This window comes from Somniosus microcephalus, unplaced genomic scaffold (assembly GCF_052327205.1).
Source record: "Somniosus microcephalus isolate GS21.2 unplaced genomic scaffold, FLI_Smic_1.0 unresolved_chr4, whole genome shotgun sequence".
NCBI classification, from domain to species: domain Eukaryota; kingdom Metazoa; phylum Chordata; class Chondrichthyes; order Squaliformes; family Somniosidae; genus Somniosus; species Somniosus microcephalus.
In genome coordinates, this window is record NW_028225182.1 from 47,874,060 (window position 1) to 47,901,235 (window position 27,176).

General features: G+C 50.9%; 1 protein-coding gene and 1 long non-coding RNA gene across 8 annotated transcripts in view; both read left to right on the forward strand.

Moving 5' to 3' along the window:
* Positions 1-13,432, forward strand: part of LOC147091037 (uncharacterized) — a 54,534-nt gene extending 41,102 nt beyond the window's left edge. The window contains exon 2 of the long non-coding RNA XR_015075359.1: positions 11,232-13,432. This is a non-coding gene — a long non-coding RNA (uncharacterized LOC147091037). The remainder of the gene's footprint in view (positions 1-11,231) is intronic.
* The window catches only part of mblac1 (metallo-beta-lactamase domain containing 1), a 420,822-nt gene that overhangs the window by 309,709 nt on the left and 83,937 nt on the right, over positions 1-27,176 (forward strand). The gene's annotated exons all lie outside the window — the stretch shown is intronic.

The following is a 27,176-nucleotide window of genomic DNA, read 5'->3' on the forward strand; positions in this document are numbered from 1 at the left end:
TTGATAAAAGCCTCCCGGTGATAATTCTCACAGTAGAATTCAGCTGGACATTAACGGATTTGACGTGCGGAATGGGGTGGAAGATGACAGCCATCTCGCGGCCTACCCTGTTACGTGATCTTAGATCTTAGATCACTCCTTGACATTCAACGACATTATCACCGCCGAATCCCCCACCATCAACATCCTGGGGGGTCACCATTGACCAGAAACTTAACTGGACCAGCCACATAAATACTGTGGCAACAAGAGCAGGTTAGAGGCTGGGTATTCTGCGGTGAGTGTCTCACCTCCTGACTCCCCAAAGCCTTTCCACCATCTACAAGGCGCAAGTCAGGAGTGTGATGGAATACTCTCCACTTGCCTGGATGAGTGCAGCTCCAACAACACTCAAGAAGCTCGACACCATCCAGGACAAAGCAGCTCACTTGATTGGCACCCCATCCACCACATTAAACATTCACTCCCTCCACCACCGGCGCACCGTGGCTGCAGCGTGTACCATCTACAAGATGCACTGCAGCAACTCGCCAAGGCTTCTTCGGCAACACCTCCCAAACCTGCGACCTCTTCCACCTAGAAGGACAAGGGCAGCAGGCGCATGGGAACACCATCTCCTCCCAGTTCCCCTCCAAGTCACACACCATCCTGACTTGGAAATATATCGGCCGATCCGTCATCGTCGCTGGGTCAAAATCCTGGAACTCCCTCCAGAACAGCACTGTGGGAGCACCTTCACCACACGGACTGCAGCGGTTCAAGAAGGAGGCTCACCACCACCTTCTCGAGGGCAATTAGGGATGGGCAATAAATGCCGGCTTTGCCAGCGATGCCCACATCCCATGACCAAATAAAAAAAACAACTAATGTCATCAAACAGGACATGGAACTTGTTAAATAAACCTCCCCGTGACAGTAGAAAACCAAGCAAATCTACAAAAGAGAGACTTGCATTTCTGTAGCATCCTTCACGACCTCAGGACATCCCAAAGAACTTTACAGCCAATGGAGTACTTTTTGATGTGTGGTCACAGTTGTAATGTAGGAAACACGGCAGTCAATTTGCGCACAGCAAGCTCCCACAAACAGAAATGCGATAATGACCAGATCATCTGTTTTTGTTATGTTGGTTGAGGGATAAATATTGGCCCCAGGACACTGGGGAGAACTCCCCCCGCTCTTCTTCAAAATAGTGGCCGTGGGATCTTTTATTTCCACCTGAGAGGGCAGACGGGGCCTCGCTTTAACGTCTCATCTAAAAGACAGCAGCTCCGACTGCACTACTGCTCTGGGAGTCATCAGCCTGGATTATCACAGAATCATAGAATGGTTACAGCACAGAAGGAGGTCATTCGGCCCATCGAGCCCCTGCCGGCTCTCTGCAAGAGCACCTCAGCTAGTCCCGCTCACCCGCCCTTTCCCCGTAGCCCTGCAAATTGTTTTCTTTCAGCTACTTCTCCAATTCCCTTTTGAAAGCCTCCGCCACCCTCTCAGGGAGTGCATTCCAGATCCTAACCACTCGCTGCGTAAAAAAGGTTTTTCTTATACCGCCTTTGGTTCTTTTGCCAATCACCTGAAGCCTATCACTCTCCTCCTCACTGTTCACAGATTGGGTGACCGCTTTGCGGAACACCTCCGTTCAGTCCGTAAGGGTGACCCTGAGCTTCCGGTCGCCTGTCACTTTAATTCTCCGCTCCACTCCCACTCTGATCTCTCTGTCCTCGGCCTCTTACATTGTTCCAATGAAGCTCAGCGTAAGCTCGAGGAACAGCACCTCATCTTTCGATTAGACACTTTACAGCCTTCCGGACTCAACATCGAGTTCAACAATTTCAGATAAAAATCCTTGCCCCCATTTTTCATGCAGTATGATTTTGCCATTCCCATTTGCAACATTTTCACAGTATGTTCTTTCAATTCCTTCCTCCCCTCCTGAACCCCACCGCACCCCCCCCCCCCCGTCTCTGCGCCTGCTTAATATCTGTTACATCTCCAGCTGTTTCCAGTTCTGATGAAGGGTCCCAGACCTGAAACGTTAACTCTGTTTCTCTCACCACGGATGCTGCCTGGCCTGCTGAGTGCTTCCAGCATTTTCTGTTGTTTGTTCACTATATTCAAAGTGTTGTGTCATCTGCAAATTTTGAAATTGTGCCCTGTACACCCATATCCAAGTCATTACTATATATCAAGAAAAGCAGTGGTCCCAGAACCGACCCCTGGGGAACACCACTGTATACCTTCCTCCAGTCCGAAAAACAACCATTCACCACTACTCTCTGTTTCCTGTCACTTAGCCAATTCCGTATCCATGCTGCCACTGTCCCTTTTATTCCATGGGTTTCAACTTTCCTGGAAAGCCTATTGTGTGGCACTTTGTCAAAAGCCTTTTGGAAATCCATGTACACCACGTCAACCGCATTGCCCTCATCAACCCTCTCTGTTACCTCATCAAAAAACCCAATCAAGTTAGTTAAACACGATTTGCCTTTAACAAATCCATGCTGGATTTCCTTAATTAATCCACACTTGTCCAAGTGACTTGTTAATTTTGTCCCTGATTAATGTTTCTAAAAGCTTCCCCACTACCGAGTTTAAACTGACTGGCCTGTAGTTGCTGGGTTTAACTTTACACCCTTTTTTGAACAAAGGTGTAACATTTGCAATTCTCCAGTCCACTGGTACCACCCCTATTCCTAAGGAGAATTGGAATATTATGGCCAGTACTGTAGTGTATGTACCCGTCTACCTTTAAGGGAACTATTGAATGTAACCGTTCACCTTTAAGAGAACTACTTTAGGTGTGGCACTATTTGTTTGGCTTCTGTATACTGTAATACCGATAGTGACCACACCAGTATATAAGTGTTGTGGCAGGATTGCTGGGGCAGATTCGCCCGGACCTTCGAATAGTAAAGACCTGTTTGTTTGTTACTTCTGAAGTCTGTGTATTTATTAACTGCACAACCCACAGACTTTACAGTGGCGACGAGTCCGATCGTACCCTGCGGCAAGACAACCAAAAGCAACGAAGAGCGTCGAAGAGAGACAACCGCCCTCGTCGTGCTACCAAAAGAAAACACGAGGCTGCAACAACAGAAAGCAGGAAGGCTAACAACAAAAGCTGTATCAGCAACAGGCACTGACTACCCTTCTGCCACGGTGCGGAGTGAGCCGACCAGCAAGAAACAAGGCGGCCGAAGAGACTGTGAGTAGGGGAAGGTGTAAAGGGCAGAGCACTCGACCTCGGTCGAGGGGGAGCTGTGCCGGCCAAAGGTCGGGTCCAACGGCGTCGGGTGACAGCCGGACCGCGATCGGCGGGAAAACTCCGGGCAGCGACCGCAGCCACGAAGCGCTGAGCCTGCGAGTAGGCGCGGGAAGAGAAACCCAGCCGCAGCCGGGGAGGGAAACACTGGTCTGCGAGAGGGCTGGGGAGGCGAACGGGAACCGTGCGGGTGAGAGCCGGGTGCGGTGAGAGAGACTGCGAGGAGCCAGTCCAGCGGCTGAGCTGTTCTCCACCAACGGGGTACTCAGAGCCGGCAAAACCGAACGTGCGGGAGTGGGTGAGAGACACAGCCGAAAACGGGGTGAGAGACTGCGCGAGAGCCAGTCCAGCGGCTGAGCTGTTCTCCACCAACGGGGTACCCAGGGCCGGTAGCACCGAACGTGCGGGTGAGAGAGCGACAGAGCCGGGTACGGAGAGAGAGACTGCGCGAGAGCCAGTCCAGCGGCTGAACTGTCCTCCGTTAACGGGGTGTACCCAGCGCCGGTAGAGCCGTGCGGGCGGGAGGAAAAGACATAGCCGAGTAAGGGGAGCTGTGCGGTAGCCAGCCAGTGGCTGAACCTGTCCGCTGTGGGGGAAGCGTACCCCTTCCACTGGGAAGAAACGCGGGAAGCCGCCATTAGGCGGAGAAGACGCCAGAAGCGGGAAACCGCCATTGAAGTGGGCGGGGCGAGAAAGGAAGAGCGGGAAACCGCCATCTTCGCGGGAAAACCGCCATCTTGATTGACATACCGCCATTGAAGTGGGCGGGGAGAGAAGGAAAGAGCGGGAAACCGCCGATTTCGCGGGAAAACCGCCATCTTAGAAACAAACAAAAAAAATAAGAATACTTAAAGAAATACTGGTGCTGCTCCCAAGGGAAGAAAGATGCCTAAGCGAGGGAATATTAATGATTTTAATTCTGAGATAGAAGACTGGGCCACGTACGTGGAACGCATCGAGATCTATTGTGAAGCCAACAAAATAGAGGAAGACGACAAGGCGATAACATTGTTAAACTCGATGGGCGCAAAGACATACGGGCTCTTGAAGGATTTACTAGCACCAGCTAAACCGGCGGATCAGTCTTTCGAAGAGATTGTGGTTGTTTTGAAGGACCACTTGAACCCCACACCGTTGATGTTGGCTGAACGATTCAAATTCTATGCAAGAACGCAACGGGAAGACGAAAACAACGCAGAATACTTGGTCGAACTGCGTAGGCTAGCGAAATACTGCCAGTTCGGAGGGAATCTGACAGAGGCACTGCGAGACAAGTTCGTAGGCGGATTGTCCAAGGAAGGGACGCAAAAGCGCCTACTAGAAGAGAACGACCTTACACTTGACAGGGCTGTCCTTATAGCCGCATCACACGAAGCCGCAGCGAAAGGAACGGCGGAAATGCAACTAAAGGCGGCGGCGCTCGGGGTGGACCAAATTACCTCGAGTACAACAAAATGCTATCGTTGTGGGAAGACAACACACGACCAGAATCAATGCTGGTTTAAGAACCAAGAATGTAGGAAATGTGGCAAACTGGGTCACATCGCTAAGGTATGCCGGTCAGGGAAGAAGACCAACAACCAAAGGAAGCCATCACAAGAAAAGTACAACAAGGTATACAAGGGGGCTGAGAAGAGTTCAGACGAACAGAATCCAGACTCAGATCCAAACGGCCAGGAGCTGGGTAGTCTGAGTATCCACCATGTGAGTAAGGAAGCTGACCTACAAACTATCTGGGTCATGCTAAAAATAGCTGGAGTCCAAGTGAAAATGGAGTTGGACACTGGATCAGCTGTATCAGTCATAAATCGAGGGGATTACCACCGGCTATTCTCACACATACCCTTAAGAGATACCAAGTTCGTATTGCAGACATACACGGGGCATAAAGTATACCCCATGGGAAAAATAAGAGTCAAGGTGAGAGATAGGGGTAAAGAACACCCAAGAATGAACTTGTATGTACTACATGAGGGAGGACCACCACTTCTAGGACGGGAGTGGATCAAGAAAATAGACATGGAATGGCACTACCTACAAGCAATGACGAGTGAGGACTCGGTGCAGACAAGCAGCTCAGACTCTGAGCCGGAAGACGATAAGTCCAGCCCACGTATGAAAAACAAGGTTAACATGAACTCACTGACTAAGGTTGGAAAAACGATGGCGTGCATAAAGACAGAGAATTCTGAGTCTGTTCAAGTCACAGACATATGCATTATGGAGGAACACCGAGCTCGAACTCAACGTTATTTCAAAGTACGACAACAATTCGAACAATTAAGTTACCGTCTCGTACAAGAGATGAAAACAATGAAAAAGTTCTATGACACCGAATGGGAGAGTCTGGAAAGACAACAGAACCTGCTGGCTCAAGCAGAGAGCGACCATAGAGCCATCGTGACCAATTACCGATCACACCTCCCTTATGATGTTCAGGAGTTAGAATATTTGCATGATCTAGAGATACAGCATAAAGGCAAACCACGCTACACTGAGGATTTTGTTCTCCAATTGGAGACGGAGCTAGTGCAGGCAAGGTTAAGAGAAGCTGAATCGCAGTGTGCACTTAAAGAGATGCAGAAAAAAATCTTGGACATGGAAAAGAGAAACGCTTCTTTACCTGATGTGAATAATGTGGCCATGTTGCAAGAGGAGCTTATCACTCAGTTAAATGAAAATAAACGGAAAATGACTGAGATAGACTGCAAGAATAAAGAAGATTTGATGGCAGTGAGACTTCAAGAGGCAGATAGCATAGCAGCCTTGGCTGAACTCCAACAGGAAATTGCGAAAGAAGCAAATGAAGAGGAATCTTCAGGAAGCCGGGATTTTATTCCAGTTCTTCTCTACGACTCCTTACAAGCAGAGTGTGAGAAGTTGAAAGAACAGTATGAACAGGCCCAGGCTACAATTCTGGAGGGGATTAACTCGGCAACCTCCGAAAAGCTAGTTTCAGCAGAAGCATATGAACAACTAAAGGTTGAACATGAGCAAGAAGTCCAAAGGCTGCAGGAAATTCTTGATGAGCTCAAGGCCAAGACAGACTCATCGGTAGAAGTTCCATCCATAGATGAGAATTTAGAGGTGAAAGACATGGCAGAACATGAAAGACAAGATGTCCAAGAACTCATAAAAATATTGAAGGAAACCCAAGACAAATATGAGGCGGCAATGACCGAGGTTCAACGACTTGAAGAGCAGAGTCAACTGGGAATCCTTTCAGTGGAAGGGAAGGAAACTGTAAGAAACACAGAGACTGTAAGAATGGGCTCTGAACATGAGCTTGGGAGCATCAAGGCGCAACTTCTTCGAGCGCTTGAAACCAAAGTACAAGAGGAAAGGAAGGTGAAAGCATTGGAGGGAAAGGTGGATGAAATGGTGAAGACTCTGATCCACAGAGTCCCCGTGGAAGAGTTAACGGTCAGCCAACTCCTTCACATGCTGAGAGACAAGACTCCACAATGGGAACACGAGCTTCAATCTGCAAAGGGAAGGAATTCGGAGCTCCCAAAAGTTACGGAAATAACTGAGGTGGCAACACAGATTTTGTGTTACAGTTTACTCTATGAAGAGTTCGTTGAATCACGTCAATGTGAACAGAAGAATGTTGAAACAGCTGCTTCAGTAGAAGGATTAAATAGCCTGATACCGCAATCCCCGGTGGAAGGGAAGGTATTGAACTCACAAATGAGGTCAGTAGTGAAGGAATGGCAGACAACCCAGGAAGAGCGGGATGAATATGAATGCATGAAGAAGTCTTTTCAAGAAAGATGTCTAGGGAAGGAACCACCGTCAGCTAACGTCCAGACGGGTGAGGAGGAAGAAGAAGGCTCTCTCGCTGGCCTAACTCAGGACGAACCCGAATATTACCATGACCTGTTGAGTGACACTGAATATTACGAGGATGTGGTCTGCCCAGCTTGTGATGAAAACTCCCAAAGTGCTGAAATCCGGAGGAAGCACTTAAGGTCTAAGGAACATAGAGAGTTGGTGGCGCTACAGCTGGCAGCCGAGAAAGGAGCTCCGAGAGTTTCAAAAAGGCAGAAAAGAAAAAGAAGAAGCAGAAGATAATAACTGTCTAAAATATTAGCACTTCTACCATCTCAGGCGGGGCACTACGAAAGGAGCTAAATTAGTTGAAAAACTGGAAAATGTCAAGACAGCCAGTTGGTTGTAAAAGTCCGCACTGCTGGTTCAACAGGACGAAAGTTCAAGCTGTTACGTCAAGAAAAAGGCTATGGAGGAGTCACGCTAGCCAGGTGAACCGGCTACACCAAAGAAATGTTGTTCGGAACGAGTCAAGATCAGAGACTGAATCTATGAACTGTTTCCGCAGAGACTGAACCTGTGAACTGTTCCCACCGAGATTATATCTGTAAATTGTTTTATATGACATTGACTCCACCGAGATTATATCTGTAATTTGTTTATAGGAAGTTGAAGATATGTATGTTTAACGGAGACTCTGTAAGTAATAAGCTAAAAAGGGAGGATTGTAGTGTATGTACCCGTCTACCTTTAAGGGAACTATTGAATGTAACCGTTCACCTTTAAGAGAACTACTTTAGGTGTGGCACTATTTGTTTGGCTTCTGTATACTGTAATACCGATAGTGACCACACCAGTATATAAGTGTTGTGGCAGGATTGCTGGGGCAGATTCGCCCGGACCTTCGAATAGTAAAGACCTGTTTGTTTGTTACTTCTGAAGTCTGTGTATTTATTAACTGCACAACCCACAGACTTTACAAGTACCTCCGCGATTCCTTCCTTCACTTCCCTCAGCGTCCTATGATGAATCCCATCCGGTCCTAGTGACTTATGTACTTTAAGTACAGCCAGCCTTTCTAGCAGCTCCTCTTTAACAATGTTTATCCCATCCAGTATCTCCTCAACTTCCTCCTTTACTATGTCTATGGCAGCATCTTCTTCCTTGGTGAAGACAGATGCAAAGTACTCATTTAGTACCTCAGCCATACCCTCTGCTTCCATGCGTAGGTCTCCTTTTTGGTCCCTGATTGGCCCCACCACTCCTCTTACTACCCGTTTACTATTTATATGCCTGTAGAAGTCTTTTGGATCACCTTTTATGTTGGCTGCCATTATTCTCATACCCTCTCTTTGACCCTCTTACTTTCTTTTTCACTTCTCCTCTGAACTTTCTATATTTAGCCTGATTCTCAGATGCATTCTCGACCTGACATCTGTCATACGCGCTCATTTTCTGCTTCATCTTACTCTCTATCTCTTTCATCATCCAGGGAGCCCTGACTTTAGTTGCCCTGCCTTTCCCCCTAGTGGGAATGTACCTCAACTGTACCCGAACTATTTCCTCTTTAAAGGCAACCCATTGTTCCACTACAGTTTTGCCTGCCAGTTTACCCGGGCCAGATCCGTTCTGATCCCACTGAAATTGGCCTTCCCCCAGCTAAACATTTTGACTCTAGATTGCTCCCTGTCCTTTTCCATAGCTAATCTAAACCTTATGATACTATGATCACTGTTCCCTAAATGTTCACCTACTGAAACTTGATCCACCTGACCCACCTCATTCCCAGAACCAGATCCAGCAATGCCTCCTTCCTTGTTGGACCAGAAACGTACTGATCTAGAAAGTTCCCCTGACACTTTTCAGAAATTCTTCCCCTTCTCTGTCCTTTACACTATTACTATCCCAGTCTATATTAGGATAGTTGAAGTCCCCCATTATCACTACTCTATAGTTCTTGCATCTCTTTGTAAATTCTCTGCAAATTTGCTCCTCCATATTTTCTCACTAGTTGGTGGTCTATAGAATACATCTAGTAGTGTAATGGCCCCTCTATTATTTCTTAACTCTAGCCATATAGATTCTGTCCTTGACCCCTCCAGGACATCCTCTCTCTATCCAGCACTGTAACATTCTCCTTACCCAGTACTGCCACACCACCTCCTATCTTTCCTTCCCTATCTTTCCTGAACACCTTCTATCCAGGAGTATTTAATACCCAATCCTGCCCTTTTTTGAGCCAGGTCTCAGTTATTGCCACGACATCATATTCCCATGTGGCTAGTTGTGCCTGCAGCTCACTAACCTTGTTTACTATGCTTTGTGCGTTCACATACATGCACTGTAAACCTATCTTAGACCATCCTGTGTTCTCTCTTAGTCTAACCCCAGCTAATACCGGACTATTTCTTACTTTAGTCCTTTCTAATGCTACATCCTGGTGCCCAACCCCCTACCAACATAGTTTAAAACCTCCCCAACAGCACGAGCAAACCCCGCCCCCACCCCACCCCACCCCCACCCACCCCCCACCCCCACGAGGATATTGGTTCCGGCCCTGTTGAGGTGCAACCTGTCCGGACTGTACAGGTCCCACCTCCCCAGAACCGGTCCCAATGCCCCTGGAATCTGAAGCCCTCCCTCCTGCACTATCTCTCCAGCCACGCATTCATCTGCTCTATCCTGCTATTTCTATACTCACTTGCGCGTGACACCGGGAGTAATCCAGAGATTACTACCTTTGAGGTCCTGCTTTTTAATCTTTTCCTAGCTCCTTAAAATCAGCCTGCAGGACCTCATCCCCTTTTCTACCTATGTCGTTGGTACCGATATGGACAATGACCTCTGGCTGTTCACCCTTCCCCCTCAGAGTGTCCTGCAGCCGCTCAGTGACACCCTTGACCCTGGCACCAGGGAGGCAACATACCATCCTGGAGTACAAAAAGAAAATACTGCAGATGCTGGAAATCTGAAATAAAAACAGAAAATGCTGGAGATACTCAGCAGGCCAGGCAGCATCTGTGAAGAGCGAAACAGAGTTAACGTTTCAGGTCGATGACCTTTCGTCAGAACTGGAAAAAAGCAGGAAATGGAACAGATTTTTAAGCAAGTGCAGGGGCCGGGAAAGGGGGGAGGGGATGAAAGAACAAAGGGGAAGGTCTGTCAAAGGATAGAAGGCGGAAGAGGTTAAGAGACATTGGCCCAGAAATTCGGGTCGGGGGCTTCCCGCGGGTGCAAGCCACCGACCTGCACTTACCTAGCGCACCGGCCGTTGTGCTGTGGGCCCGCGTGGGATTCCGTTTTATTGAAGAGGGCTCCCGGGCAGCGTCTGACATCACACCGCCTAGGAGTGCAGCCTGCGCGGAGCCTCCGACGCGGAGTGTAGGGGAGACCCGCCCTCAGAAGTCGCATTAGCATAGGACACGCCCCCGATTTTTTTCAGACGCTCCAAACCCTTGGTACATGCAGAGCACCATGGTAAGTAGGTGCTTTGTATTTTTATGAATCTTTTGCTAACTTTTAGAAACTTTTAAAGACTTTTACATGAATTGGAAGAATCTTAAATAGTTTTAAAGAGATTTGAAGCCATTTAAAGAGTTTTAGAAGCCCTGAAAGCATTTTTTTCATTCATTTTATTTAATTAGCAAAGTGAAATGGGCACAATTAACATCATTAAGAGAACTCAGAATTTCACCGACAATGACCTCAGCAATCTCCTCAACGAGGTTGAGGCGAAGCGCCTGCGGATCATTGGGAATGAGAAGTCCAGGGCGCCGCGAAAAGGGCAGATGATAGCTTGGTCAGAGGTTGCCTAGGCTGTCAGCGCGAACTCCACCATTCCACGGACAGCGGAACAATTCCGCAAGAAATTTATTGCGATCTGTCAAAGTTTGTACAGTTATTAGAAAAGTCAACTGTAACATTTCTTTAAATTTAACTGAACTAGTTTTAAAAAGCTATTCAATGCATGTAGTATAGTCAAGTGACTTCTTGGTCCAGTCACCTGAGGTTGCAATAAAATTTTATGGCTTTGGGGCCTGCTGAGGGTCATCTATTGTGCTCTTATCTTGATTCCACTGGTTCGAGCTGTAAAATTTCAATTAGTGAAAAAAAACCCTGTCTCCAAAGCAGGTTGTGTCCCTGTCACAAATGCAGGTGGGTGTTTCATGACGTTTCATATTTTCTGTTTTCATTTTAGAGTAAAAGTGCTCACAACGCCAGAGAATGTGCACTGACAGGCGGTGGTGTTGTCACGCTAAGGGATTTATCCGAACATGAGGAAAGGGTCCAGCAGCTGTTTGGATTTACTGGCTGGTTTACAATCAGAGATTGGCACACTTGAATGTGAGTTGCGCTGGCCAGCTATAAGTTTAAAAATGTTAGGTGTGTGTTGAATACCTGTGATGTGGCAGATCATGCTTTACCTTTGCAAATGATTACTGTTTCCTTTCCACAGGTGGACAGCCTACCTCTCACACACGGGATGAGCAGTGCGTCGAGTCTGCGGGCGCAGAGGGCATTGGGGAAGGGGTTGCTGATGCAGTGGGAGCAGTGAGTGAGGTGGTGGAGGAGCAGGAGCAACTTGTGCTATGTCAGCTAGTGGAAGAGGAGGGTATGGACCCTGCGTTGCTGCACAGTACCTCATCATCTCCTGGCCCCTCTGGGTCTGTGCGAGGCACAGGTAACTGTTGTTCCACAGACAGACACCAGCTTGATACTGCAGAGCAGGTGGGAGGAACAGAAAGACGTTCAACAGAACAGCACTTACAAGCTCAGGTGCAACAGATTGAAGGCTTGAGCCAATTGATGTGTTCTCTTACCGAGAAGAACGTCAACTCTCTTGCTTCCGTCAGGCAGGGAATCGATAATCTTGGCAATTCACTTAATCAAATCAAATCAAATCAACGTTTATTGTCATTGTAGTGCACAAGTGCAGTACAACGAAATGTAGGCTTGCGGCTCCCGAGAGTGTACATTTGGATTAAGACATTTAAACATTCAACATACATTTGGCTTGTAGTATATTAACATAAACATAACCATAATAAAGTGCATTGGCAGATGTGCAGGCTTTAGAGTTTATTTGTGGAGTTCAGTAGGATGACAGCCCTGGGAAAGAAGCTGTTCCTAAATCTGGTCGTACGGGTGCGAATGCATCTGTAGCGTCTCCCGGATGGCAGGAGGGCGAACAGACTGTGGCTGGGGAGGGTAGGGTCTTTGATGATGGTCCGTGACCTCCGTAGACAGCGTTTCTGGTATATGTGCTCTATGGTCGGTAGCCGGGTGCCGGTAATGCGTTGGGCAGTTTTGACTACCCGTTGCAGGGCTTTCCGGTCATAGTAGCTACAGCTGCCATACCATACTGTGATACAGTTTGTCAGGATGCTCTCTATAGTGCAGCGGTAAAAGTTAGAGAGGATCAGGGGTGACAGATTACATCCCTTCAGCCTCCTTAGGAAATATAGGCGCTGCTGGGCCTTCTTCACCAGAGAGGAGGTGTTGAGAGACCAGGAGAGGTCTTCCGTGATGTGGACTCCAAGGAACTTAAAGCTGTCCACCCTTTCCACCACAGCCCCATTGATGTGGATGGGGGTGTGACTTCCGCCTTTGGACTTCCTGAAGTCCACAATGATTGCAGTTGGTGTCGCTTAATGAGACTCTCGTTCGACTCTTGCAGTTGCATGAACCACTTTCTGCTGCCATTACTTTGACTCCTGCAGAAGCGCCCTTACCTGCTCCCAGCGCAGAAACAGTGCGGGCCCAAGAGCCAGCTGCTCCGCCGGTCGTGATGCAAGCAAATGTCGCCTCGCAGCAGCAGCAGCAACCCTGTCAGGAGGCAATTGCTGAAGGGCAAGCGGCAGCCCACAGGGGCCGTTCAAGTGGTAGCAGAGGGCTCTGGTCACGGGGAGGGGGAAAGTGCAGGAGACGTTAGGGTGACACCTTTTGCGCAATGCACCTCCTTTGACCCTCAGGCACAGATGTGAGGGGGCAAATCGTTCAATTGTTTAATTTTTCATTTTATTTACATGTTAAATGGCTTTGCTTTTTTATTGAAATGTATATTTGTGACTGAAAGTATAGGTAAACTTTTCGTTTAAAAAGTACAGCCTCCAGTCACTTTGAAAAAAATTTCAACTTTTATTTTTGCAAAAATATTTTTACAACTGTTTGAAATTTAGAAAATAGCTAGTTTCCATCTTGAATGTCTTTATTGCACTAAGAAACCAAAAAAGGTCACTTTAAACTGTTTACAATATTTTTTCTAAACTATTTATGATTGCGGATGTTTGAAAAGTAGAAAATAGCTAGTTAACATTTAAAAGTTATAAACTATCTACATCAAAACTGAACCTCAAAAGTCTTTGATGCTGCAATAAAAGTTCACTGCTTCACTTTAAATTGTGTCTGTTCCTTTCTCTGCCTTGCTGGGGCGACACTATGATCACCTCGTGAAGGTGTTGGCTACTAGCTGCTCCCGAGCAGCCTTGCTTTCGGCAGCACTTGGCTCCTCCGTGTCAGGCTTGGCCACAGGCACATTGGCATCGTCCATGTCCTCCATTACAGCAGGGAGCTCCTCTGCAAAGTAAGGGGTCAGTCCTTCCCGCAGGGCAAAGTTAATGAAAGCACAACAGGCCACCACAATCCTTGCCACTTTCTGATGAGAATACGGCAAGGTCCCCCCCGGACCTGTCCAGGCACCGGAAGCGTGATTTCAGAAGTCCGATTGTCCTCTCCACCACTTGCCGTGTGGACACGTGTGCCTGGTTGTATCTCTCCTGAGCCTCATTATTGGTCTTGCGGTAGGGAGTCATCAGCCATGGTCTTAGCGGGTAGCCCTTGTCGCCCAATATCCATGCGGATCCTGGAGGCAATGTGCTGAGGGCGCTATTTAAGTCCGAGCTACGGAGGACAAAGGAGTCATGATTACTTCCCCGGTGCGCTGCATTCACATTTAGGATCCTGAGGTGCACATCACAGACGATCATTACATTCAATGAATGAAACCCCTTCCTGTTGATGTATGTCACAGGCGCATCCAGTGGTGCCTTCAATGCAATATGGGTTCCATCGACGGCCCCAATCACTTTGGGAATCCAGCAATGCGATAAAATGCAAGGGCCATCTCCTTTTGATGGCGAGTGGACAAGTCCAAGTCAATGTACCCTGAAGCCCTGCGGAAAATGGCATCTGTGACCTGGCGAATGCAGCCCTCGCAGCATTCTTGGAGATGTTGGTCATGTCACCGGTGCTTGCCTGAAATGACCCAGTTGCAAAGAAGTTCAGTGCTGTCGTTACCTTCATGTGCACTGACAAGGCAGTGCGGGTCTTCGAGTGCATTTGAAGGTCCTCCTTTAACATGTCACATAGTCGGCCGATTGCCTCTTTACCGAAGCGCAACCTCCTCACACACAGCTCCTCCGACAGCATCTCAAATGGCTGCCTCTCCTTGTACACTCTCTGGGGTGGGTAGTAGTTCCTCCTGATCAGGAGACGGTGATGGTTCCTCAGTCTTCATTCTTGTTCCCTGGCGCGTTTCCAATTCTCTGAAGCACAATCGCAGCGAGGATCAGGGCAGCATTCTGAAAGGGCATGTTTCTCCCTCACAGGCGTCCTCTTTAAACAGAAGTACTTGTGAGGAAAAAATGGAAAGAAACATAGAAGATAGGAGCAGGAGTAGGCCATTCGGCCCCTCGAGCCTGCTCCACCATTCAATGAGATCATGGCTGATCATCCAAACTCAGTGCCCTGTCCCTGCCTTCTCCCCATATCCCTTGATCCCTTTAGCCTTAAGAAATATATCCAACTCCTTCTTGAATATATTTAATGAATTGGCCTCCACTGCCTTCTGTGGTAGAGAATTCCACAGGTTCACCACTCTCTGGGTGAAGAAATTCCTCCTCATCTCTGTCCTAAATGGCTTACCCCTTATCCTTAGACTGTGACCCCTGGTTCTGGACTCCCCGGCCATCGGGAACATCCTTCCTGCATCGAGTCTGTCTAGTCCTGTTAGAATTTTATAAGTTTCAATGAGATCCCCTCTCATTCTTCTAAACTCCAGCGAGTATAAGCCCAATCGACACAATCTCTCCTCATACGTCATTCCTGCCATCCCAGGTATCAGCCTGGTGAATCTTCGCTGCACTCCCTCCATGGCAAGAACGTCCTTCCTCAGATAAGGCGACCAAAACTGCACACAATACTCAAGGTGTGGTCTCACCAAGGCCCTGTACAACTGCAGCAAGACATCCTTGTTCCTGTACTCAAGCCCTCTCGCTACGAAGGCCAACATACCATTTCCCTTCTTAACCGCCTGCTGCACCTGCATGCTTACCTTCAGCGACTGGTGCACAAGGACACCCAGGTCTCGTTGCACTTCCCCTTCTCCCAGTCTATTGCCATTCAGATAATAATCTGCCTTCTTGGTTTTGACACCAAAGTGGATAACCTCGCATTTATCCACGTTATACTGCATCTGCCATGCTTCTGCCCAATCACCCAACCTGTCCAAATCATACTGGAGTTTCTCGGCATCCTCCTCACAGCACACATGCCCACCCAGCTTTGTGTCATCTGCAAACTTGGAGATATTACACCTAGTTCCCTCGTCCAGATCATTAATATATATTGTGAATAGCTGGGGTCCAAGGACCGATCCCTGCGCTACCCCACTAGTCACTGCCTGCCACTTGGAAAAAGAGCCGTTTATTCCAACTCTTTGCTTTCTGTCTGCCAACCAGTTCTCTATCTGAGTCAATACCTTGCCCCCAATCCCATGTGCCTTAACTTTACACGCTAATCTCATATGCGGGACCTTATCGAAAGCCTTTTGAAAGTCCAAATACAGCACATCCACTGGTTCTCCCTTATCTATTCTACCAGTTACATCCTCAAAAAATTCCAGTAGATTAGTCAAGCAGGATTTGCCTTTTGTAAATCCATGTTGATTTTGTCCGATCCTGTCACTGTTTTCCAAGTGCTCTGCTATTACATCCTTTATAATGGACTCTAGCATTTTCCCCACTACCGATGTTGTTAAAGTAATAATTTTAATAAAGTGAGTGGCTAGAAAAATCACCACGGGCTATGGCGGGAAACGTGCAGAATCGGATTGGGAACACTTCATACCCGCCTGATGAAGATCAGGGCCCGAGATGATTTTCCAATAACTAACATTTTCAGAAATTCATACATACTTAAAGGAATATAATTGATGTTCATTTTCTTTTTTAAAACTTTTGTAAATGTTAAATAATTCATTTTTAAACAGTCATTTTCACATTTAATAAAAAAAATCTAATTCAATTAGGCCTTGCACACAGCAAGAGTTGCTCCTTATAACTACAATACTCAAAACCCATTTTGAACAAATTTTTTAAGTTGGAAACGTACCTCAGACTTTCTGAAAAGAACTTTGCTGCCTTTCACAATTAAAAATGTTCCGTTTAGTAGCCCCACTGCTGAAAGAGTTCTTCTTTCTGATCGTTCCGGAGCGTCTGCCAAGGTTTTACTCCTGCTTTTTACATGTACAACTGCTAGGGACTTACCCGCACTGCACCAACTGAGAAAAACATGTAAGTTCGATGCGCACGCGCTGCCTCTCTGGCGCACGCGTTTGACCCGTGAACCCCTTCTTTCAAGGGAGCGGAAGTTCCGGTTTCCCGCGCATGCGCAGTGCATGCACGAAACCGGCACTTCCGTTGGGCCCACGCGTGAGTACCCCGTGCGTACTCAGCCGTGGAGACCCGAATTTCTGGACCATTAAGAGATATTCAAGGCAAAAGGAGATGGTAATGGGGCAGGTTAAGAAACAAAGGATGGCTCGAGATGAAGTGTAAATTGCGCTGGCAGAATGAAAGACAGCTGCCATGTGGGGGAGAAGAAAAGAAGACACAAACAAAAGGTGTGGATAAAAGATATATATGTATGATAGGGGCCGAGGTTATGATCTGAAATGGTTGAACTCTATGTTGAGTCCAGAAGGCTGTGAAGCGCCTAATCAAAAGATGAGGTGCTGTTCCTCGAGCTTACGCTGAGCTTCAGGGGAACAATGCAAGAGGCCGAGGACGGTGAGGTCTGAGTGGGTGAGGAGCGGAGAATTAAAGTGACAGGCGACCGGAAGCTCGGGGACCCCCCTTACGGACTGAATGGAGGTGTTCCGCAAAGGGGTCACCCAATCTGCGTTTGGTCTCCCCAATGTAGAGGAGACCACATCGGGAGCAGCGAATACAGTATACTAGATTGCAAGAAGTACAAGTAAATTGCTCTTTCACCTGGAAGGGGTGTTTGAGGCCCTGGACAGTGGGAAGGGGAGAGGTATAAGGGCATGTGTTGCATCTCCTGTGCTTGCATGGGAAGGTGTCAGGTGAAGGGGAAGGGGTGTTTGGGGTGATAGAGGAGTGGACTAGGGTGTCGCAGAGGGAGTGGTCCCTTCAGAATGCTGAAAGGGGAGGTGAGGGGAAGATGTGTTTGGTGGTGGGATCACGCTGGAGGTGGCGGAAATGGCGGAGGATGATCTGTTGAATGTGGAGGCTGGTGGGGTGAAAGGTGAGGACAAGGGGAACCCTATCGTGGTTCCGGGAGGGAGGGGCAGGGGTGAGGGCAGAAGTGCGGGAAATAGAACGGACACGGTCAAGGGCCGTGTCAACCACGGTAGAGGGGAATCCTCGGTTGAGAAAAAAGGAAGACATGTCAGAAGCACTGGTATGGAAGGTGGCATCGTCGGAGCAGATGCGGCGGAGACGGAGAAACTGGGAGAATGGAATAGAGTCCTTACAGGAGGCGGGGTGGGAGGAAGTGTAGTCCAGGTAGCTGTGGGAGTCAGTGGGCTTGTAGTGAATGTTTGTCAATAACCTATCCCCAGAGATGGAGACGGAGAAGTCGAGGAAGGGAAGGGAAGAGTCGGAGGTGGACTATGTGAAGGTGAGGGAAGGGTGAAAATTGGAAGCAAAATGAATGAAATTATCTAGTTCAGGGCGAGAGCAGGAAACGGCACCGATACACTCATCGATGTATCGGAAAAAGAGGTGAGGGAGGGGACCCGAGTAGGACTGGAACAAAGAGTGTTCCACATATCCCACGAAAAGGCAGGCATAGCTAGGACCCATGCGGGTTCCCATAGCAACACCTTTGATTTGGAGGAAGTGAGTGGAGTCAAAGGAGAAGTTATTCAATGGAGACATGTCTGCGGCCGCAGAAACGCCTGTCTGCTCCCCTAACTATCAAATCCCCTACCACTATCGCTTTCCCTATCTTCCTCCTCCCCCCCAATCCCCTGTACAGCTGAGCCACCCGTGGTGCCGTGGACTTGGCTCTGCCTGCACTCCCCAGAGGAACCATCGCCCTCACCAGTACTCAGAACAGATCATAGAATCATAGAATCATAGAAAGGTACAGCACGGGAGGAGGCCATTTCAGCCCATGGTGTCCGCGCCGGCCAACAAAGAGATATCCAGCCTAATCCCACTTCCCAGCTCTTGGTCCGTAGCCCTGCAGGTTACAGCATCCCAAGTGCACATCCAAGTACTTTTTAAATGTGGTTCGGGTTCCTGCCTCTCCCACCCTTTCAGGCACTGAGTTCCAGACCCCCACAACCCTCTGGGTGAAGGAATTTCCCCTCAAATCCCCTCTAAACCTTCCACCAATTACTTTAAATCTGTGCCCCCTGGTTTTTGACCCCTCTGCTAAGGGAAAAAAGCCTCCTTCCGTGCTGTAACTTTCTACGATTATATCCACTTTATCTAGGCCCCTCATAATTTTATACACCTCAATAAGGTCTCCCCTCAGCCTCCTCTGTTCCAAGGAAAACAAACCCAGCCTATCCAGTCTTTCCTCATAGCTAAGATTCTCTACTCCCTGGAAACATCCTTGTAAATCTCCTCTGTACCCTCTCTAGTGCACTCACACCTTTCCTGTAATGTGCTGACCAGAACTGCACGCAGTACTCTCGCTGGTGTAAAGTGAAAATGGCGCTGTATCTACGCGTGTTCCACGAACAGATGCAACATAGTCACCATGCTGGTTTTCTAGAAACGGGTCCAGGCTACCTTTGCTGTGCTCCCACCCCTGTGAGTCCCCGGATTCGGTTTAGAAGATATGGTCACCCTACTGTCACCCCAACTGAGATAAAGCCCAGCGTCAGGCCTCTGGCCTTCCTGAGCTACGAGTCCACTGGCAGGAGGGTCGCTTGCGTCCGCGCCCACTCGAAGGTCGAACTCCAAACCATCGTCAACACCTTCACCGAAGCGCGTACGAGAGCATGGGCCTTACACTAAACATCCGTAAGACAAAGGTCCTCTACCAACCTGCCCCCGCCACACAGTACTGCCCCTCCGATTAGCAAAATCCATGACAAGGCCTTGGACAACGTGGACCACTTTCCATACCTCGGGAGCCTACTGTCAACAAGGGCAGACGTCGACGACAAAGTCCAACACCGCCTTCAGTGTGCCAGTGCAGCCTTCGGTCGCCTGAGGAAGAGAGTGTTTGAAGACCAGGACCTCAAACCCAGCACCAAGCTCATGGTCTACAGAGCAGCAGTGATACCCGCCCTGCTGTATGCCTCAGAGACATGGACCACGTACAGCAGGCACCTCAAAGCACTGGAGAGGTACCACCAATGCTGCCTCCGCAAGATCCTGCAAATCCATTGGCAGGATAGGCGCACCAACGTCAGTGTTCTTGCTCAGGCCAACATCCCCAGCATCGAAGCTTTGACCACGCTCAATCAGCTCCGATGGATGGGTCACATTGTCCGCATGCCCGATACGAGACTCCCAAAACAAGCGCTCTACTCGGAGCTCCGACACGACAAAAGAGCCCCAGGTGGGCAGAGTAAACGCTTCAAGGACACCCTCAAAGCCTCCTTGGAAAAGTGTAACATCCCCACTGACACCTGGGAATCCCTGGCCCAAGACCGCACAAAGTGGAGGAGAAGCATCTGGGAAGGTGCCGAACACCTCGAGTCTCTCCGCCGGGAGCAAGCGGAAGCCAAGCACAGGCCGCGCAAGGAGCGCACGTCAACCCAAGCACCCCACCCACCCCCCCCTTCAACCACTGTCTGCCCCACCTGTGACAGAGACTGTAGGTCCCGCATTGGACTCATCAGTCACCTGAGAACTCATTTTTAGTGTGGAAGCAAATCATCCTCGGTTCCGAGGGACTGCCTAAGAAGAGGAAGAGGAGGGTCAATAACCAGGGGGACACAGGTTTAAGATAATCAGCAAAAGAACCAGAGGGGGAGAGCGGAGGAGAATTTTATTTTACGCAGCGAGTGGTTGCGATCTGGAACGCGCTGCCTTTGGAAAGCCACTATTGGATAAATACTTGAAAGGGCTGTGGGGAAAGAGCTAGGGGGGAGTGGGACTAATTGGAGAGCTCTTTCAAAAGAGCTGGCACAGGCACGATGGGCCAAATGGCCTCCTGCTGTGCTCTATGATTCTGTGGTTCAATCACACGTTGGGTGGCGCGCTCCCTGACTGAGATCAGAGGTGTTTCGCTCCTGAGCAAACAAGTTGCTGTTTGTGTCAAGTGGCGCTCCACCTCGGAACCTGAAAGTGGCTAAGCTGGTGTTTAGTCAAAGGAAGCTGGGGTTCTGGGTGCCTCAAGGGACAAGAATGACCTCACCAGCAGACAAAACCTCAAAAGCCTCGGATCGCATCAGCTTATACCCAGAAGCCAATTAGCTCAGAGAAAAATTCCCCGAGCTTGCTGTGTGCGCATGATGTAATTGTTTCTAGACTGGAGGGTGTTTTTGCACTGCACTGTGTCTAAAACCGGCTATCACTGCAGCGGGAAAGTACAGAAAAAAACGATTAAGGGCGCATGCCTTTGGCTATTTTCCATGGAAAGTACAACATAAACAACGAGATCCTTCCTCAGGACAGCCCCACATTCCTAAAATGTTCAATGAGCATATAGTGCCACATAACAGGCTCGCCAGCAATGTTGAAGCCCATGGGATAAAAGGGACAGTGGCAGCATGGATAGGGAATTGGCTAAGTGACAGGAAACAGAGAGTAGTGGTGAACGGTTGTTTCTTGGACTGGAGGAAGGTATACAGTGGTGTTCCCCAGGGGTCGGTTCTAGGACCACTGCTTTTCTTGATGTGTATTAATGACTTGGGTATGGGTGTACAGGGCACAATTTCAAAATGTGCAGATGACACAAAACTTGGAAGTATAGTGAGCAGTGAGGAGTGTAGTGATAGACTCCAAGAGGACATGGACAGGCTGGTGAATGGGCGGACATGTGGCAGATGAAGTTAAACACAGAAAACTGTGAATTGATACATTTTGGTCGGAAGAATGAGGAGAGGCAATATAAATTAAAGGATACATTTCCAAAGTGGATGCAGGAACAGAGATACCTGGGGGTGTATGTACACAAATCGTTCAAGGTGGCAGGACAGGTTGAGAAAGCGGTTAAAAAAGCTTACAGAATCCTGGGCTTTATAAATAGAGGCACAGAGTACAAAAGCAAGGAAGTTATGATGAACCTTTATAAAACACTGGCTCGACCTCAACTGGAGTAATGGCCCTGAAATTAGGATCGGGTGCTTGCCGCGCGTGCAAGCCCCCGATCTGCACTCACCCTGCGCGCTGACATCTGAAGCCTGGGCCTGCTTGCATTTCCTGTCACTGGCCCGGTTCAGCTGTCGGCGCGATGTGCTTACCTGATCCAGCGGCATAGTTAGTGCGATGTGCCGGCTGGGATCAGGTGAGCACTGTGCAGCCAATCAGGGGAGGGGAAACTCATTCATGAGTTTGACAGTAAGAACTGTCAAATTCATGAAAAGTACGGCCGCCCAAAAGACTAGTTAAACTTTAAATAAAATTTTAAAAAACATCCCAAGAATTAAATAAACTATAAATAACTTTAAAAACTATTTAAAACAATTAATAACATTTTTGAAAAAAATAATTTTTTACAAAATCGGGTCTAAAAATAAACTTACCTCACTGTAAAGTCCTTAAAAACAATGAAGCTGTGGAAAAAATGTAATAATTTTAAATAATAGACCACTTACCTTCAAGAATCCACTCCTTACGCCTCCTTTTTTCATTTCTAAAAAGTTCAGGCCCTTGCACACGCGCAAACCTGTCAAAACGAAGGAAGTTCAACGCGTGCGCGCACATTTAACCGCTTGGTTCGATGGAGAGGAAATGCCGGTTTCCCGCGCATGCGCTGTGCATGCTGAAATCCGGCACTTCCAACAGGCCCACGCGTGAGTACACCGTCCATACTCACGCGTTGGGACCGGAATTACTGGCCCATTGTGTCCAATTCTGGGCACCGTACTTTAGGAAGGATGTGAAGGCCTTGGAGAGGGTGCAGAAAAGATTTACGAGAATGTTTCCAGGGATGAGGGACTTCAGTTACGTGGATAGACTGGAGAAACTGGGATTGTTCTCCTTAGAGCAGAGAAGGTTGAGAGCAGATTTGATAGAGGTGTTCAAAATCATGAGGGGTCCAGACAGATTAGATAGAGAGAAACTGTCCCTGTTGGCGGAAGGGTCGAGAACCAAAGGACACAGATTTAAGGTGATTGGCAGAAGAACCAAAGGCGACATAAGGAAAAACTTTTTTAAGCAGCGAGTGGTTCAGATCCGGAATTCACTGCCTGACGGGATGGTGGAGGCAGATTCAATCGTGGCTTTCAAAAGGGAATTGGATAGGTACCTGAAGGAAAAAAATTGCAGGTCTACGGGGAAAGGGGGGCGAGTGGGACTAGCTGAAGGGCTCTTGCAGAGAGATGTCACGGGCTCAACGGGCCGAATGGCCTCCTACTGTGCTGTAACCAGTCTACGATTCTGAGCAATTTGCTCATAACTTCTGGTCTGTTTACTGCACGTTCATCCTTTATGCTGTTAACCCACTGCTCACTGTGGGTTCGAGCCTCCACTCCAGGGACCTGAGCACAAAATCTAGGCTGACAGGCCCAGTGCAGTACTGAGGGAGCGCCGCACTGTCGGAGGGGCAGTACTGAGGGAGCGCCGCACTGTCGGGGGGGCAGTACTGAGGGAGCGCCGCACTGTCGGAGGGGCAGTACTGAGGGAGCGCCGCACTGTCGGAGGGGCAGTACTGAGGGAGCGCCGCACTGTCGGGGGGGCAGTACTGAGGGAGCGCCGCACTGTCGAAGGGGCAGTACTGATGGAGCGCCGCACTGTCGGGGGGGCAGTACTGAGGGAGCGCCGCACTGTCGGAGGGGCAGTACTGAGGGAGCGCTGCACTGTCGGAGGGGCAGTACTGATGGAGCGCCGCACTGTCGGGGGGGCAGTACTGAGGGAGCGCCGCACTGTCGAAGGGGCAGTACTGATGGAGCGCCGCACTGTCGGAGGGGCAGTACTGAGGGAGCGCGGCACTGTCAGAGGGGCAGTACTGAGGGAGCGCTGCACTGTCGGAAAGGCAGTACTGAGGGAGCGCGGCACTGTCGGAGGGGCAGTACTGAGGGAGCGCTGCACTGTCGGAAAGGCAGTACTGAGGGAGCGCCGCACTGTCGGAGGGGCAGTACTGAGGGAGCACTGCACTGTCGGAAAGGCAGTACTGAGGGAGCGCCACACTGTCGGAGGGGCAGTACTGAGGGAGCGCTGCACTGTCGGAGAGGCAGTACTGAGGGAGCGCCGCACTGTCGGAGGGGCAGTACTGAGGGAGTGCTGCACTGTCGGAGCGGTAGTACTGAGGGAGCGCCGCGCTTTCGGAGGGGCAGTACTGAGGGAGCGCTGCACTGTCCGATGGCAGTACTGAGGGAGCGTCGCACTGTCGGGGGGGCAGTACTGAGGGAGCGCCGCACTGTCGGAGGGGCAGTACTGAGGGAGCGTGGCACTGTCGGAGGGGCAGTACCGAGGGAGCGCGGCACTGTCGGAGGGGCAGTACTGAGTGAGTGCGGCACCGTCGGAGGGGCAGTACTGAGGGAGCGCCGCACTGTCGGAGGGGCAGTACTGAAGGAGTGCTGCACTGTCCGATGGCAGTGCTGAGGGAGCATCGCACTGTCGGAAGGACTGTACTGAGAGAGCGCCGCGCTGTCGGAGGGGCGGTACTGACAGAGCGCCGCACTGTCGGAGGGGCAGTAGTAAGGGAGCGCCGCACTGTCGGAGGGGCAGTATTGAGGGAGATCTGCACTGTCGGAGACGCAGTACTGAGGGAGCGCCGCACTGTCGGAGGGGCGGTTCTGAGGGAGCGCCGCACTGTCGGAGGGGTAGTACTGTGGGAGCACAGCGCTGCCGGAGTGGCAGTACTGAGAGAGCATTGCACTGTCGGAAGGACTGTACTGAGAGAGCGCCGCGCTGTCGGAGGGGCGGTACTGAGGGAGCGCCACACTGTCGGAAGTGCAGTACTGAGGGAGCACCGCACTGTCGGAGGGGCAGTACTGAGGGAGCGCTGCACTGTCGGAAAGGCAGTACTGAGGGAGTGCCGCACTGTCGGAGGGGCAGTACTGAGGGAGCGCTGCACTGTCGGAGAGGCAGTACTGAGGGAGCGCCGCACTGTCGGAGGGGCAGTACTGAGGGAGTGCTGCACTGTCGGAGGGGCAGTACTGAGGGAGCGCCGCGCTTTCGGAGGGGCAGTACTGAGGGAGCGCTGCATTGTCCGATGGCAGTACTGAGGGAGCGCCGCACTGTCGGGGGGGCAGTACTGAGTGAGCGCCGCACTGTCGGAGGGGCAGTACTGAGGGAGCGCGGCACTGTCGGAGGGGCAGTACTGAGGGAGCGCGGCACTGTCGGAGGGGCAGTACTGAGTGAGTGCGGCACCGTCGGAGGGGCAGTACTGAGGGAGTGCTGCACTGTCCGATGGCAGTACTGAGAGAGCACCGCACTGTCGGAGGGGTAGTACTGTGGGAGCACCGCGCTGTCGGAGGGGCAGTACTGAGGGAGCGTGGCACTGTCGGAGGGGCAGTACTGAGGGAGCGCCGCACTGTCGGAGGGGCAGTACCGAGGGAGCACGGCACTGTCAGAGGGGCAGTACTGAGGAAGCGCGGCACTGTCGGATGGTCAGTACTGAGGGAGCGCCGCACTGTCGGAGGGGCAGTACTGAGGGAGCGCTGCACTGTCGGAGAGGCAGTACTGAGGGAGCTCCGCACTGTCAGAGGGGCAGTACTGAGGGAGCGCCGCACTGTCGGAGGGGCAGTACTGAGGGAGCGCCACGCTGTCGGAGGGCAAGTGCTGAGGGAGCGCTGCACTGTCCGATGGCAGTACTGAGGAAGTGCGGCACTGCCGAAGGGGCAGTACTGATGGAGCGCAGCACTGTCGGAGGGGCAGTACTGAGGGAGTGCCGCACTGTCAGAGGGGCAGTACTGAGGGAGCGCTGCACTGTCGGAGGGGCAGTACTGAAGGAACGCCACGCTGTCGGAGGGGCACTACTGAGGGAGCGCCGCGCTGTCGGAGGGGCAGTACTGAGGGAGCGCCGCGCTGTTGGAGGGGCAGTACTGAGGGAGCGCGGCACTGTCGGAGGGGCAGTACTGAGGGAGCGCGGCACTGTCGGAAAGGCAGTACTGAGGGAGCGCGGCACTGTCGGAGGGGCAGTACTGAGGGAGCGCGGCACTGTCGGAGGGGCAGTACTGAGCGAGCGCGGCACTGTCGGAGGGGCACTACTGAGGGTGTGCTGCACTGTCCGATGGCAGTACTGAGAGAGTGCCGCACTGTCGGAGGGGTAGTACTGTGGGAGCGCCGCGGTGTCAGAGTGACAGTACTGAGCAGGCATTGCACTGTCGGAAGGACTTCACTGAGAGAGTGTCGCGCTGTCGGAGGGGCAGTACTGAGTGAGCGCCGCACTGTTGTAGGGGCAGTACTGAGGGAGCGCTGCACTGTCGGAGGGTCAGTACTGAGGAAGCGCCGCGCTGTCAGAGGGGCAGTACTGAGGGAGCGCTGCACTGTCGGAGAAACACTACTGAGGGAGCGCCGCACTGTCGAAGGGGCAGTACTGATGGAGCGCCGCACTGTCGGGCGGGCAGTACTGAGGGAGTGCCGCACTGTCGGAGGGGCAGTACTGAGGGAGCGCGGCACTGTCGGAGGGGCAGCACTGAGGGAGCGTGGCACTGTCGCAGGGGCAGTACTGAGGGAGCACGGCACTGTTGGAGGGGCAGTACTGAGGGAGCGCGACACCGTCGGAGGGGCAGTACTGAGAGAGCGCCGCACTGTCAGACGGGCAGTACTGAGGGACCGCAGCACTGTTGGAGGGGCAGTACTGAGGGTGTGCTGCACTGTCCGATGCCAGTACTGAGAGAGCGCCGCACTGTCGGTGGGGTAGTGCTGTGGGAGCACCGCGCTGTCGGAGTGGCAGTACTGAGGGAGCATCGCACTGTCAGAGGGGCAGTACTGAGGGAGCTCCGTACTGTGAGAGGGGCCGTACTGAGGGAGCGTCGCACTGTCGGAGGGGCAGTACTGAGTGAGTGCCGTGCTGTTGGAGTGGCAGTACTGAGGGAGCATTACACTGTCGGAAGGACTGTACTGAGAGAGAGCCGCACTGTCGGAAGAGGCAGTACTTAGGGAGCGCCGCACTGTCGGAGGGGCAGTAATGAGAGAGCGTCACACTGTCGGAAGGGCAGTACTGAGGGAGCGCCGCACTGTCAGAGGGGCAGTACTGAGGGACCGCAGCACTGTCGGAGGGGCAGTACTGAGAGAGCGCCGCACTGTTGGAGTGGGCAGTACTGAGGGAGCGCCGCACTGTCGGAGGGGCAGTACTGATGGTGTGCTGCACTGTCCGATGGCAGTACTGAGAGAGCGCCGCACTCTCGGTGGGGTAGTACTGTGTGAGCACCGCACTGTCGGAGTGGCAGTACTGAGGGAGCAACGCACTGTCGGATAGACAGTACTGAGAGAGCGCCACACTGTCGGAAGTGCAGTACTGAGAGAGCGCCGCACCGTCGGAGGGGGCTGTACTGAGGGAGCGCCGCACTGTCGGAGGGGCAGTACTGAGGGAGCGCCGCACTGTCGGAGACACAGTACTGAGGGAGCGCCGCGCTGTCGGAGTGGCAGTACTGAGGGAGCATCGCACTGTCGGAGGGGGCAATACTGAGGGAGTGCCGCTCTGTTGGAGGGGCAGTACTGAGGGAGCGAGGCACTGTCGGAGGGGCAGTACTGAGGGAGCTCCGTACTGTGAGAGGGGCAGTACTGAGGGAGCGTCGCACTGTCCCATGGCAGTACTGAGGGAC